The 15,488-nt window shown below is 35.5% G+C and overlaps 1 pseudogene; it reads right to left on the reverse strand.

The window, feature by feature from the left end:
- Window positions 1-13,464: 13,464 nt before the first annotated feature.
- On the reverse strand, window positions 13,465-14,380 carry LOC109674734 (olfactory receptor 52Z1P-like; annotated as a pseudogene).
- Window positions 14,381-15,488: the final 1,108 nt, after the last annotated feature.

Consider the following 15,488-nt stretch of genomic DNA (forward strand, 5'->3'; position numbering starts at 1 on the left):
GGATAGGGTGACACTTAAAGGGGAGGTGGGAAGAAAGGTTGGTGAGTGGGGGAGGCTGTCTAGGGGCTGCTGGTTTTTATGGCCCATGTGTGTTTAGGTGTATTTCTGTTGTTGTAGTGTAGGGTGCTTCTGTCAGCGATTGCAGGGTGTTGGGGCTGTGTAAAGTTGGTATAATAGGTTGGTTAGCAGGTGATGAGAATGTAGGAGGGAGTGGTAGTCTGGTGACAGATTGGGGGAGAAAGTGAGGGAAAGCTGAGAGCAGGGGATGATAGTGGGTGAGAAGGGGCAGAATGAATTGTTGGGAAGGAGCACAGTAGATTTCAACACAGGAGCAGGAGGGAGAGTGAATGGGGTGAGAGTAGGGATGAAAAGATGATGATGGTAAAGTTTATAGTGTAGAAAGAAAAAAACAGATAATAAGAGTAGAAATAAAAATGGAAAACCCACAATAACAAAACAAAGAAACAAAAAACAGGAAAAAACAAACAAACGAATGAACAAAAAACCTCCAGGTTCAGGAAAGATAGAATGTCAGTCTTAATTTAAGTTCTGTAGTCACTCCTCCAACATCCAGTCCTGGTATTGGCATATAAGCAGAAGGTCTGACGTGGTTTCCCCAGGTAATTGGCTTGTGAGTAGTGTATTGTTCTTCTGTCCACCAATTTAATTGAAATTGTGAGGTGAAGTAGGTTTGCCAGATCACACAGGGTAGTAAGAGCTATTGATTTCCCCAGCTGATAGCTGTGTTACCCTTCAGCCGCAGCTGTTTGTTCAGCTCCTCCCCCAGCAAGGTGGGGCAGTTAATTGTGGGTGCTGCTCTCAGGCTCAGGAGATGGCTGTATGGTCCACTCCCTGCCTTACTTCAGGGAGTGGCTTATTGCCACGCCCCCATCTCCGTCTTTTCTGCCTTTCCTGTGTTTGTTTACTGATAGTTCGTGCTGAAATTAGCTCCTTGCCCTTCCCCCTTTCCCCAGTGCACATTCAGTGTTCCACACATCCTTTCTGCTGTCTTGCTAAATTACAGTTTGCTGTTTGTTATTCAGTTTTGTTGGGGTGGGGATCTGTCTGCCCAGGCGCTATGCTGGTTTGTGTTCCTGAGGGTGGCTGGGGGAGTTCTGTGTGGTGTGTGGTGCTCACCTGTTTGTTCTGTCAAATAGCATGGGCAGGTTTGGAGCCAGAGGCAGCAGCAGTGGTGGCAGTGGCAGCACCACAAGAAGTGGCTCCAAATTTTCTCTGTGTAATGTGTCTTGGGGAGGCTTTCCACAGGCTAAGGATTCAGGATGTTGAAAGTTTGATTCTGGTTGGTGGAGGATGGAGAAGAGAAGGAAATAAAGAAGAAAAGAAGAAAAAAGAAAAAAATCACTGTAGAGAACTGAGGGGGGCACTGTTTCTTGTGCTCCCTCCCTTACTGGAGTGAGGCTTTCTTTCTTGCTCCTAACTGGGCTTAACTGGGGGTGATTGGAGATTCAGAAAAGATACAGGATAGACAGACAGACAGACAGAAAGTTGGGGTCAGTTGTGTTTGGTGTTTGGGTGGAGACACTCAACCCTAATTTATTCTTTCCTCTATCTTGATTCTTTAAGGCTTTACTCCTCACAGTTCTTTAAAACCTTGCTTATAAAATCTTCTTTAAAACCTCTTTCCTTAGGCTCACATTGTCCAATGTTTGCACTCAGCTTATCTTTAGCTTAATTTCTCTTAAAGTCTTTTGCTCCCAGGCTTGCAATCTCTTATCTCTCTTTAACTCTCTTAAAGTCTTGGTACTCAAACTTGCAAACCAGCAGCCATGCCTACAACCTGCATGTGCATAACTCTTAAGGTCTCAGTCCTTATATTTGCATGGTGACCTGTCCCATGTTCTCTTTGGCTTTTCTTTAGCTTTAGCTTTCCTAAGGCCTATGTATGAAGTTCCTTCTCAGCTTTGCTTTCTGAAGCCTATGTTAAAATTCTTGGTGTAGACTTTCTATCAACTCTTCTTTAGTATTTTCTCTTCAACAATTCTTTTCCCTTCAGCAATTTTTCCCTTCAATAATTCTTTTCTCTTCTAAAATTTTCCCACACCAAAAGGCCCAAAGTTAAGCCCCCAAAAGCAAAAAGCCCCTCTTCCTCCTTCAGGGGTCTTTTATAGCAACAAACAGGGTGGAGACACAGGGAGGGGCGTGACACTGTAACAGGAGAAACCTACATTACTGCTTTTCTGAACACAACTTAAGAGATGCAGATGTTCTGACTTTCCCTGTTTCATGGCCAAGGGCTGGGCCTATCTCGGCCCTACAGGTAAAAGCAATTAACTGCATCTCGCCTTGCTTGTGTCCAGTTCTCATAGGCTTTAATCTGCTCCCCACAGGGAAGAAGGGTTTCCCTGGAGCTGGACCCACCTTGCTGGTTGTGCAGTGGGTCACAGGTGTTATGTACAATTAAAGGCTGATTTGTGGGTCAGTCTTTGAATTTTTTCCTGTACCTAGTATGATAGCAGATATTATTTTGGCTAGAAGCAGTCAGAATTCTCCAAGAGTGGCTCCAATGTTTCAGGGAGGTTTTAGAGTCACGGAGTTAGGCTTTCTGCTTCCATACCCTAGTCACCATCTTGGATCCCCCCAAGATTTTTTTTAAGTAGTTGTTCTGTGGTCTGAACTCAAGGCTTTGTGAAGCTAGACAGATACCCTACCACCTGAGTCAGACCTCCAGCCTTCCAAATTTCTTTTACTTGGAATTTATTTTGTCAACATTTCAGTTTCTAGCTGTGTTTGTGTTTGCAATTGAGGTGTGTTTCCTGTTAGCCACAAATACTTGCTAATTTTTTATCAATCCAATCCACATGTCTGTGTCTTTTACTTAGAGAATTGAGATCATTAACACTCCATGTTATTATTGAATGGCTGTACTAACTTCTGTTATTTTGTTCTTTCATAACATTTCATTCTTTCCTAATACTCATTTCTTTATCTACACTTTCAGTTGGTTTCTGCATTCTCTGTTTGTGTATCTTCCACTTTTGTGTGTAAGATTCCTTTAATTGTCTTCTGAAGTGCTGACTTATTAAACATAAATTCCTTATTTGAAATCATGGGATATGTGTCCTTTTGTAATCTGTGATTTCCCTGAAAAATATTCTTAATTTGATTCTTATATATGCACTTAGGTATAACTTCTTCTGCAGTAATTTCACTGTATTATAATTTCAGGATATATTTTAGTATACTCATCATGGGCATATATGGTATCTATTTACTTCTTCACTTAAGGTATCAATGCTGTGAAATATTTACATACTTTTGTGGGTTTGTATGGATATTTGTACAAATGAACATATGATGTTCCTTTTTGAATAAAGTATTATTATTTTAAGTTGTCTGATATCCTATTATTGCATTCATTGCCCAAAGAATGCCTTTTGTCATTGTCATTAGCAGTAATCATTTTCTAATGGTGAAAATCGTGGAGTCCACAGTGTAATCATACAGTTACCAACATGGTAGCTGCTACCTCCGCTTTCACTTATTATAGGTTTTGGACCATATCAGTGGTTTTATTTAGTATGCACTTTAACTTTTTTCCTTTTTGTATTATTGTGCTAGGTGAGGGTACTTTGCAACATTTACAAAAGCTTTTGAAATATATCAAATATATTGTACTTGAATGCACCCCCTCTACTACTCTCCTTCATACTCCCCTCTCCCCATTCCTGGAATAGTTTCAACAGATATCATTTTTCCACTTACATACATATGAGCATGTACATTAATATTTTTGAAATCTATCTCTGATAAGCTCTTTCTCATGTCTCTATACTGGAAAATTTAAATGGTCTATTGCCTAAGATTACTTAAACTCATTATTTTGCATAATGCTTGATAGTATGTGTAGGAAGGAAGAAATAGAATAAAGAAGACTCTTCTATCCATAACATCTAGGATGTGTGTGATGCAGGCTGATTTTGTATCTGCTAATAATAACAAAATCAGACAACATTCTCTCATTTTCATTTTATGCTGGACACTGGTTCCTTATTGTAGATTTCATGTAAGCCTTCCAAGAACCTTTAACTGAGCATAAGATAATGTGTATTCCCATTATATACAGAAATATTCAAACATGAGGAGGGTGTATACCCTTGACCAAATAAGACATCTGAAACTCCAAACTTGAATTAAGAGCCCAAATGTTCAGAAGGAGTGAAGAGGTCTAGTAGAGATGAATCAATTCAGGTTGTCATACATATGTGCATGGAAGCAATGCTAGGAATCTCTCTGTATAGCTATCCTTATGTTAAACTAGCAAAAATGCAATGTCTTTCTTATTATTGCTTATGTTTTCTCTTCAACAAATTTGGAGAAGGGGACAGAACTGGTTCTGCCTAGAAGAGAGGGGGTTGGTGGGGAGAGAGAGGGGGCAGGGGGCAGGGGGGAGAATTGGCCCAAACAATTTATGCACATATAAATTTTAAAAAAGGAGCAAAGGCATGTTACAGACCAAAAAAAATGTTCAATATTAAATAATGAAACTAAATATGTAAGCAGTTTTGTTCTCTATAGTATAGTACTTTTAATAGGCTGAATATTAGTTAGGATGATATGGGTTTTTGTTTTTTATTTGGATAGTGTTTGAGGGTGGGCTATATATTTAGTTCTCCTGCTTTTCTGTGTCAATATAAAATTGAGAGTGTTTATCAAATTATTAAACTTTAAAGATATTGGTATAAAGTTATACCTGTGTTAGACAATGCATTGTTGGTGATTTTAGCCAATAGCAATTCTTAAATTAGTTGAAAAATATATTGCATTTTATTTCAAAAGAAACTGCTATGGGAATTTGTGCTTGATTGTATATACTCTATGAAATAGTTCTAAAGTTGCCACTAGTTTTACTATCTCTTGTGAGGTTAGTTGATATATGTATGGTAAACATTTATTGTAATCCTATTATTAAATATAAATTTAAAGTTGACTGTTATGAAATAATTTCTGAAGTACAATGTTATCTTTCACAATAGCACTTTTATAGTAAATAATACAAAATAATCAAGCTCCTATGAGTAAATTCATATTTATTTACTACCTGTTTAGGGAGTGCTACAAACATTTCATTTTCATTTAACAAATTTTAACTATCTGCTTTAATAGTTTAGTTGACTATGGATTTTTTTGTATGCCATGTATATGCCAATTCAGATATGAATAACTCATCCCTTTTTGCTAAGTTTTAAAAGTAGTTATAATCACTGGAACCCTGTAGACAAATAATTTAACAACCCCAAAAGCACTATAATGTCTAAGTCTCTTGTAACAAAGCCAGACATTATAAAGAAAAGAAGCTGTCTTTGATCTAGTATTTTTCTAAGGCAAATACATAAATAGTAAGAATTTACCACTGCCTCATTTACTCAAAAAATTAGTTATTGTTATCCTAATGTTGGGTATGATGTAAATTTTTACTGTAACTTTAAATGCTTTTCATTTGAGAGATTTCTTGGAAAGCAAAGAAGTTCATTGGCTTAAATCAACATAATATCTTGTTCAAAGACCTGTGAAATTCTCTCCTGAATTTTCTGGTTCTTAACTCCATAGATGATGAGGTTGAGAGAGGGTGGTACCACCACGTAGACTAGCAAGCGGGATATTCACATGCAGTGAAATACTATGGCCTCCAATTTGGTGAGAAGGGAGGAAAAGAAAACTGATGTATAGAACAGGAGGATGACACAAACATCTGAGCCACAAGTAGCCAGAGCCCTCTCTTTTGGAGTGCTAGAAATATAGTGGTCAGAAGACCATTGTGAGATCAAAGTCACTGATTTATTATACAATCATTATTACCCTATTCTTTAATATGCAATCTTTTTTTAAAAGAAGCTGCTCTTTTCATTTCTGAGATAATTTATTTGGATAGAAAGACATAAAATTCAAGGCAGTCCTTGCTTTGCTTATCCATGGTCTTGTTTTGCATGGCACAAGGTGTGTAAGTTTCAGTTAAACCAACAATATGCAAAGGAGGCATTCATGTAGCATTATCCTCCATCAGTACACAGGGTCTTCTCTTTCTTATCTTATACATTACATTCCTCCCTCCCTCCACATGCACATGGCCAGATTTTTCACTTTTGTTTAATTGTTCTTTTTTGTGTTTTCTTATTAGTATTTTGCTTCTACTTTGTTTTATTTCTGCTAAGATGCCAATATTACTAGAATAGGAACAAGGTAGCTCATAGAAAACAAACTAACAAAACAAATGAGTTGGAAACGTGAAAGAAAGAAAAAAAGAAATTAATGACTATTTAAGTTTACTCTATATATGGTGCTATGCTAATAAACTTATCAAGTAAAAACCGTCCATCTCTTCCATTTCAAGGATCTCAATCACTTGTGAGGATTCCAAATCAAGGACAAAGAAATAACTCTAAAAGCATGTCAGAATAAGAATGGTGGGAGATACTCAGTTACATTAATGCATCAACATAGAATAGACATTACCATTAGAAGAAATTGAACCTAAAATTCATAAAAGTGCTGTAATTAAATATATACTATTAAAACATTTGGCCTTTAAGAAAAAGCTTGTTCTTGGAAAGAAAAGCAAGAAAAGTATATCACTTAAGTCAAAAATGTAAATCAATGTACCTATGAAGGCATTTAGCATAGTGAGGGCTTAGTCACACTAGAAATATGATTTGACAAGTAGATTGTAACTTTGAAGATTCAGGGATTCGGCAAGACAGCTGAAGGCTTTTTCCTTCATTCTGTATGCTAAGAACGATTTGTTATTGAAAAAATACATAATGAATATCTTAAATTTAATCAAGTTTAAGGAAAGTAGAAAATGATCAAAATTACATTTTATCATTTAAAAAGTTTTTTTTTTCTAATGGATAATACGATCTTTTTCTTTCTCTGTTTCCTAGTTATATAATTGCACAATTCCTAATTGCATAATTTTTATTGTTCTCCACCAATAAAGCTTAAATTTCATAATGGCTGTGAGTATATTTTAGTTTCTAGCATAAGTTTTGTTGAGTAAATATGATTTAGAGGCAAGAAGACTGACGAAGAGGAAGAGCTCTGAGATGAGCTGCTCAACAAACAAAAGCAGAACCCAAAACTTGCCTTTAACACTGAAAATAGAATAACTGTGTGTCAATCAATAATCAATAAAATCAAGAACCTTCTGCATTGATTAATCAGAGGTGAAAGAAAGGCAATCAAATGTTTTGAAATAAATATTTATGTCTGGAAAATAGTGATGATGTTAAGCAATATAAGGAATTGCAGAGTTCTTGAAATTAAATGTAAATGCATTTTTTCAAAGTGTTATATAACTATACCACATATCCATAAAGAACTAAGTAAATAAATATTGAAAGTTATGTCAAATGTGATTAGTGTTGTGGGAAAAGAGCTAGACTAGTTTTGAAGCTCCATCTGAGCTATGGCCTTAGCTGATCTACCAACCAACCATGACTTTGGTAAGGCATTCCATCACTCTGTACTCTCTATCCATATGGGCTGGAGTAGAACTAGTTCATATCTGTATTTTCTGCTAGATACAAAGTTCATAAACCTGGAGCTAAAAGACAAAAAAGGTAGAAAAAATTTGGATTGTACTTTTCAGTTGTATGTTATTGTCTAAAGAATGAAATATAGAAGAATTATAGACATTACATCTCTTATTTTGAATGAATTTTAGTACTAAGTCTAGTTAATAACAGTGACAAATTTCAACTTACTAGACTTTTATATTAAAAGGACACTTTTTATACCCATATTAATCATATTGTCAAATAATTTTTCAGCATTTTTCTGACCAACGTCCTATGTTTAAATAATTTAATCCTCATAAAATACCATTTAGTTATCATTGTAACCCAGCTGCATCTTTATTGATACTTTTACTGTATCTTTACTGATATGGTTTGCATATTGCACATTGCAAAATTATGACATGAACCAGTTAAATCAATTGCCCAATGTCACATAGTTAATATGTAATTAAGCATGGATTCAAAATCAGATCATCTTGGACTAAAGTACTGCTTCATCTGCCAGTTAGAAGCAATCTCTTCTCAATCTTTCTTTCCTTTGGCTTCATTTATGCTACTATAGTCTTATCTTTCTACTACTACATTTTTCATAGTTCTGAGACTATCTTCCAGTGCTATTGTTTGTATTTCCATTACTACATTAATATTATTATTTTTATATTATTCAATGCAACTTCCCAATTGTTTTGATGATAATAATATATCAAATAAAAAATATTAAAGTACCACTAGTGTTTAGTACATTATCATCTGAAATCCCCATCTCTTCTGATGTAATTCACATTGTTTCTCTTTTGTCCTTAATAGTTACTGTTTTTCTCCCTCAACACACTAGCTCATTGGAGCTTCAGGATGACACTTTATTCACCATGCTGGTGGTATAGGTCCTAAATAAGTGGGACCAGTTGACTTTGAAACCTATAATCCTTTTTTTCAGAGATGATCACTTGCAATCTATTGTCCATGTTACTTAAGAAGAATGAAGTTGCACTTAATACACTCCCTGATTTTTAATACATTGATTTTTCTCCTTTTTTCTAACTATATCTCTCTCATTTACTTGATTTCTACTTTATATCATACTTCATATTTTCCTCTTCTTCCTAATAATACCCTACCTACAAATAAATAGGTCCAGTTACAAAACAAATAAATAAGCAAGCCAAATAAAAACAAAACAATACAAATCTAAAATTTCTTACTTCTGAAATTTCAGCTCATGCTGCCAAAGCTCCTTTTCGTTCTTACTGCCTTTTCTGTTTTGGATAAAGAAAGGAAAGTGCCCCCTGCCCTAATTTCCCAAATGATTTTCAGCCATTCAGCTGAAAGTAATAAAGAAAGCCTCATAGAATCCTGTGAGGTATAATCTAACCTATCTTCATTTATAAAAAAATCTATCCTGTGATTAATTATAGTTGTAGCAACAAACCCACAGCTCGTGTCCTTTTGATTCTTATTTTGGAAATAACCCATCTTTTACATTCTGGGATAATTCTTCCTCATTAAGATCATCTGTTTTGAAAGTCTTAAACCACCTTCAAATGAACCCTTCCTTATCTTTAAAGAGTATGATCTTTCCAGGTAGCAAGATATGAGCATCCAAAATATCACTTCATAAGCATGGGACAGGCTTCCATCCATAGCCCTGGATTAGCTTAAGACACTGCCCAAGACCCAAGTGCTCTAACATGGGTTGGCATAGAAGGAAAAAAATTCATAGTCCCTTTCCTCAGAATGAGAGGTGAAGTTAATCTGAAACCTAGTAATTATGGTATACTGAGTCACCTTCTTCTGTGGAATTCAGAATGCTATGTGCTTTACCTCCTCTACTCTGCGATGGACAACTCCCTGATGCTTTGAAAAATGGGTTGTCTGTCCTTGGTCTAAGTCTTAGCAGTAGCCCAGAGGCTGACTGTATAGCTCTCTCTATCCCAGGAGACATAAAACTCAGTGGACTTGGGAGATACAGGAAAATGCCTATGTTCTTTTGAGCCCTGGATCCTTTTATTAAGCCTGCAGCAAAAAACAAAACTCATCAAATGTTTTCATTGGTTTTTGGGAAAGGTATCTTTCTGAGACTGTTCTGGGAAATTAACAAAATTCCTATTAATGGTGAACATCCACACTCTGATAAAACAAAACAAGAAAATGACTGGAGATTGTTGAGGTTTCCACTCATTAAATGTACAAATTTTTGTACAAATATGATTACCAGAGCATAAGATTCTATTTTATACTGCTAGAAATAAACTTAACTGGTGATTACTACCTCCTGAAAAAAAGCACACAATCTACGGATGTGAAAATAATGGACAATTTATTATCAGTTTTCATAGCTCTAGGTTCAAATCAGGTTGTTGAGCATTCTAGGCAAGTGCCCTACCACTATAATATATCCCCAGACCATCATCAAATATTTTTATGACTGTTTTTTGTGCTAAGTCTAAGTCAACTATAGTCATGCAAATGGAAATCTTATTTGTTCCCACTTCACGGTCTTGTATAGAAAGAGAGAGATTTATGAGAGGAAAATAACTATTTAACATAATTTAAACATTCCTAAATAGCATGTCAATTGCAAGAGAATATAGTAAACTATTAAATTATTAGAACAAGGGTCAAAATTTGTAAAATGCTAACACATTGAAAAAAATTAACCTAGGCTACAATATTAGGCTTTGTTCATTCCTAAAATCCATATATGAATTTTACAGATTTTGAATCTAGACATCCTCTGCTTGGTATCATTAGAATATTATAAATTAAAATCAACTTCTGTTGTTCCGATACCATATTCAGAGAAACAGCTTCTCTTCAATACTTTTTATCCCATGCGATTTTTCCATTGTAGAAATAGGCACTACCTCAAGACTTCTTGCAAATAAAAAAACTGATACTTTGTTCACATTTATATCCTTGTCCTTGTAACTTGAATATGTTGGAACAGGTGTTTAGAGACCATTATTTTCTATCTATGCAGGCAAAGTAATAAAAATGCTTTTATTTACAAGTTTGAGAAGCATATTTTGAATTTAATTATCAAATTACTGAAGTACTATTTTGTGCTTTTTCATTATCATTTATTAATTATACAAACAGGGTTTCATTGTGATATTTCCATGCATGCATATTATGTACTTTGATCAAATTTACCCCTTCTATTAATCCTTCTTATCCCCCTACTGCTCCCTTCCCATTTTTTACAGTTATTTTGTGTTACATTAGCTAATTTTCTAAATCCATATAGGTACTTCTATCATAGCTACTGGCCCCTTACCCTGTTTTTTGCTCCCTTTCTCCAGTGGGTTGCCACTCAAACAGTACCCCTTTTCACATTCATGTCATGTTACTGTTTTTCAGGTATAGTTTGTGCATAAGAGAGAAAACATGTAGTATTTGAGATGATCTAACTTGCTCAACATGATGATCTTCAGCTCCATCCATTTTTCTGCAAGTTATATAATTTTATTCTTTATGGTTAAATAATACTTCATTGTCTCTATACACACAATTGATTTTTTGAGTATGTCCATATATTTATTGAATCCTTCCTTTATAATCTGCTTTCTCTTCCTTGTTTCATTCAGCTGTTTATTTATATTCTCTTTGAATCCATTCAAGCATTTATATGTGTCTTTTTTAATTTCATTGATCATTCTTATAATCATTCCTTTGAATATTTTGGATTTTCATCTATTTTATTTTAATACAGTACATTTTATGGAGTTGCTATATTTTTTAGTAGTCATATTGCCTTATATTGTAATTTCTTATGTTTCTACATTGGGATTTGTGCAACTGAGGCCAAGTCATTGTGTAGGAATTTAAACCACCTCTTGTCTTTCAGGTCAAGTATTCTTTATGTTCATACAGAGCTATGTAATAGCAGGGTGAAGGTACAGTTTCTCACCAAATGCCAGACACTTGCTCCATGTGTTCAGGGCATCAAATTTGTCTCTACCCTGAGGTACAGGAAAATAGCTGGAATCTCTTGTAGTTCATAGAGTTTTGGGTGGGGCTGGTCAAGTGTCACTTGTCTGCTTCTGTGCTGATTTCAATTTCGAAGCATATATATGGCCAAAAAATTTGGACAATTTTAAGAGCATGTATTTGAGAAGATCTTAAGCTTGGAAATAAAATGACTATAAGAGAACTTCTTCAATATATGGATGGTTCTCCGGGCTACTTTAGCATCATCTCTTATTTTAGCCACTACTGTGAACAGTTATTCTGCTGAGGTTTTCATTAGTGTTATTCACACGTCAGTACACATTTGTATTTTTACTCTACACATTTGTATTTTTACTCTATAAAATACAATAGAGTTCTTTCCCTGGAAAAATGGGGGCCCACAGAGATGATTTTCTTTAAAGTCTGTAAGTAAAATGACACTGTTGAATTATTGAATGAATGTCAAGCTTCTAAGAGGTGAATACATTTGGGGAGAGGTTTTTTTTTTTTTTTTTTGTCTTTTCTTTTTTGGTGCTGGGATCAAACCCAGGGCCTCGTGAATGCTAGGCAAGCGCTGTACCACTGAGCTACATCCCAGCCCAGAAAATATACTTTTGATATATTAGCTTCTAGTTCCTCTATTGGCCATGGATGTCCACATCTGTATTAAAATTGTTAGGATTTCTTTTTTCAGGGAATGATAATTTGGGTACTATACAGAAATGAGCAATGTTCAGTGCTATCAGGGAAGGAGTTACTAAGATAGGATAACAACCTTAAAGCCAAGATGTAATGGCTGTGTAGACAATGCTTGAACTTTCCTGAAGTCTTAAGAAAGATTTAGAAAAAAATAAACCTAAGGTAATAGGTGAATCAATAATATCATTTATTATTATTTTTATCATGATTATTATCATTATTATTATTACTCAAACAAGGGGCATAAGCTACAGAAAAATTGCCTGATGATTACATTTTACTATTGGCATAAATTATAAGCAATATACATATGGTGAAAATTCTGCAGTCCATAGTGCAATCACACTATGAAAAAAGAGTAACTGATACATTTACATGCTTTTAGAGAACAATTTAGGGGGTTTGTTCCATTTCAATGGTTTTAATTGTCAGGTATGCTAAAATTTTGAATTTTATGCCTCAAACTATTCCCATCTTTGCAGAAAATTATAAATAGTTTCATGATATAGGCTTACCTAAAGTCATTATATCACTTAATATCTGATGTTATGTGTGGGAAAGGAGAATAAAATAAATGAATCTCCTTTATTTTACACATCTAAATTTTGTCTGAAGCAGTTGGATTATTCAGCTACTTATAATAATAGCAAAAGAAAACATTCTGGGGACTTCATTTTTGTGTGTGACCCTGTTTAGGGGCCTTATGTGGAAAATCTCATGTAAGCCTAACAAAAATCTTTTAATGAGCTTCAAAATCACATATATGCCATTATATAGATAAATATACAATAGTCCTGGAAGAGTACATGCTCTTGACCAGGACAGACATCTAGAATTTCAATCTTGAACTCAGAACCTGAAGTATAAATTACTAATAATGGCACTAAACTTATGAGTAGTAGTATTCTCTGAAATACAGTAATATTTTCTCTTCTAGTTTGAAGGGAAACAGGCTACCTATTAAGCTGATAGGAGATTTTGTTTTTCTTTTGTTTAATGTGTGAGCATGGGCTGGATCTTTAGACATCTAGTTTGTATCAATGTGAAACTGGAAAGGATCAATTCAATTATTATGCTTTAAACCAGTTGTAACGAAACTTAACATTACATATAAAAGCTATCCTTTGTCTAGTACTGTTTTAAACAAAAGACACATGAGCAGTAGGAATTTAGCATTGCCTCATTTATTCCAAAATAATCGTTATTATTTTGCTAATGTTAGATGCATCTAATTTGGGAGTTTCTTGAATAAATGAAGAATTGAGTTCTTTGGTATTTATCAACATAACATCTTGTTCAAAGAGAAGACCTGAATAAACCTCTCCTGAATTTTCTTGGTCTTAACTCCATAAATAATAGGGTTGAGAAAGGGTGGTACCACCACATAGAGATTAGCAATAAGGATATGCACATGGCGTGGAAGGCTGTGACCTCCGAACCGGTGAGCCAGGGAGGAAAAGAAAACTGCTGTACAGAACAGGAGAATCACACAGATATGGGAGCCACAAGTACCCAGAGCCCTGAGTCAGGCATCTCAGGAAGAAATTCAAACAGTACAAAGTATAAGTGCATTGGAGATAATGGTAAGCACCACATCTAGGCATAGGGAAAACAAAGCAATAGTCATTTCATAGTAGATGTTGACTTTGATGCTGTCATAGCCCTTCCTGGCAATGCCCATCTGTTCACAATATGAGTGACGAATAATGTCCCTCCTATAATAAGTGAGTCAATAAACCAGAAAAATCAAAGGGAAGCAGATGAAGCAACACCCATTTTTCCAATGACTGAGAGGCTTAGAATGGTTGTATATCTAAGTGGGTAGCAGATGGCCACATAACGATCAAATGCCATGACCAGCAAGATAGCAGACTCTGTCACAAAGATGAAGTAAAAAAAAAAATCTGAGATACACAGCTTCCAAAAGAAATACCCTCAGCTTGGAACGAAAACATTGCTAGCATCTTTGGTATGGTAACGGTGGAGAGTAACATATTTGCCAGAGTCAACATGGAGAGGAAAAGGTACATGGGCTCATGAAGACTGCGCTCAGTGAAGATGAGGAATAGTAAGAGGGCATTGCCTACAACAGCTACTATGTACATGGAACAGATGGGGAAGGAGATCCATATGTGTGCATCTTCCAATCTTGGGATACCAATCATGATGTATCAGATATCCCTGAGGTAGGTGTGATTTGTCATCTTTTACTGTGTTCTCTAACACTGGACCATGGAGTAACCAAACAGACACAAAAAACAATGAAGAACTAGTGTTAGTTTATCAGGTTAAGTATGAATCTTGGCATTGTGGTAAAGTTGTTTGCCATATGAGAAGATTGGAAATCACACATGGACCAAAATCACATACCAGACAGATTTTAGTGACAGGAAAGTCATCATGTTTCCTGAAGTTTATGCTACTGCTAATAATGATAATGGAAATAATATCAGCTTTTAATAGGTTTAGAATGTCTAGTCACTCTATATTCAATGCTTTATATTTAATGTATCATCATACCTGAAAGTCTCTTGTAGGCATTTTCATTTACTAGGTCTTGTTTTTTTCTGATTGTTCATTTCTGATGGTAGCACCATTCCCTTTTCTGTAGTTCTGGAAACATAATGACTGGTCAGAATAGTTTGGGGATCTTTTTGGTAACTCAAGACAACTGAAACTGTGACAATCATTAACTTGTACTTTAACCTTTCTTAACTTATACTTTCCTTTTTCTGGTACTGTTACAGGCTGGTTTGAAGTATTGTGGGCTGGATCGAGGGTCCTTCCCTTCACAGGCCAGAGAACTGGCTCGTGAGGCAGCTGAATGATGAGCCAAAGCTGGTATGAAGTAGGATTTATTAGAGAGAAAGGAACGCTACAGCTAGAGCAGTGCAGCAGAGCCCGGAAACCGGGAGATACCTGCTCAGGTAATGGCTGGGGTTTTTATGGACGTTTTAACTCTGGGTTAGGTGGATTCTCAGGCTTTCTTGAGTGAACTGGTTTGTTTTGCCCCGTATTGGGGGAGGGGAAACAATCTTGAGAGCATTTTGCTAATCAGCCCTGTGACAGATCTTTCAGACCAGGTATCTCCTCTTCAGGATGCAGGAATGCAGATTTACAACTCCTTCTCAGGGTGCAGGAATGCAGATTTCAGGATTCAGGAATGCTAGTGCTCTCCATGGGGGGATGGGATACTCACTCATCTGCCTTAGGTCTTCAGATCCAACAGAATCACACCAGATTATTGTAACCAAAGGATTGTTGTTTTTTTATATTTTTGAAATTACATTATAAAAAAATTTA

This window comes from Castor canadensis, chromosome 1 (genome assembly GCF_047511655.1).
Source record: "Castor canadensis chromosome 1, mCasCan1.hap1v2, whole genome shotgun sequence".
NCBI lineage: Eukaryota > Metazoa > Chordata > Mammalia > Rodentia > Castoridae > Castor > Castor canadensis.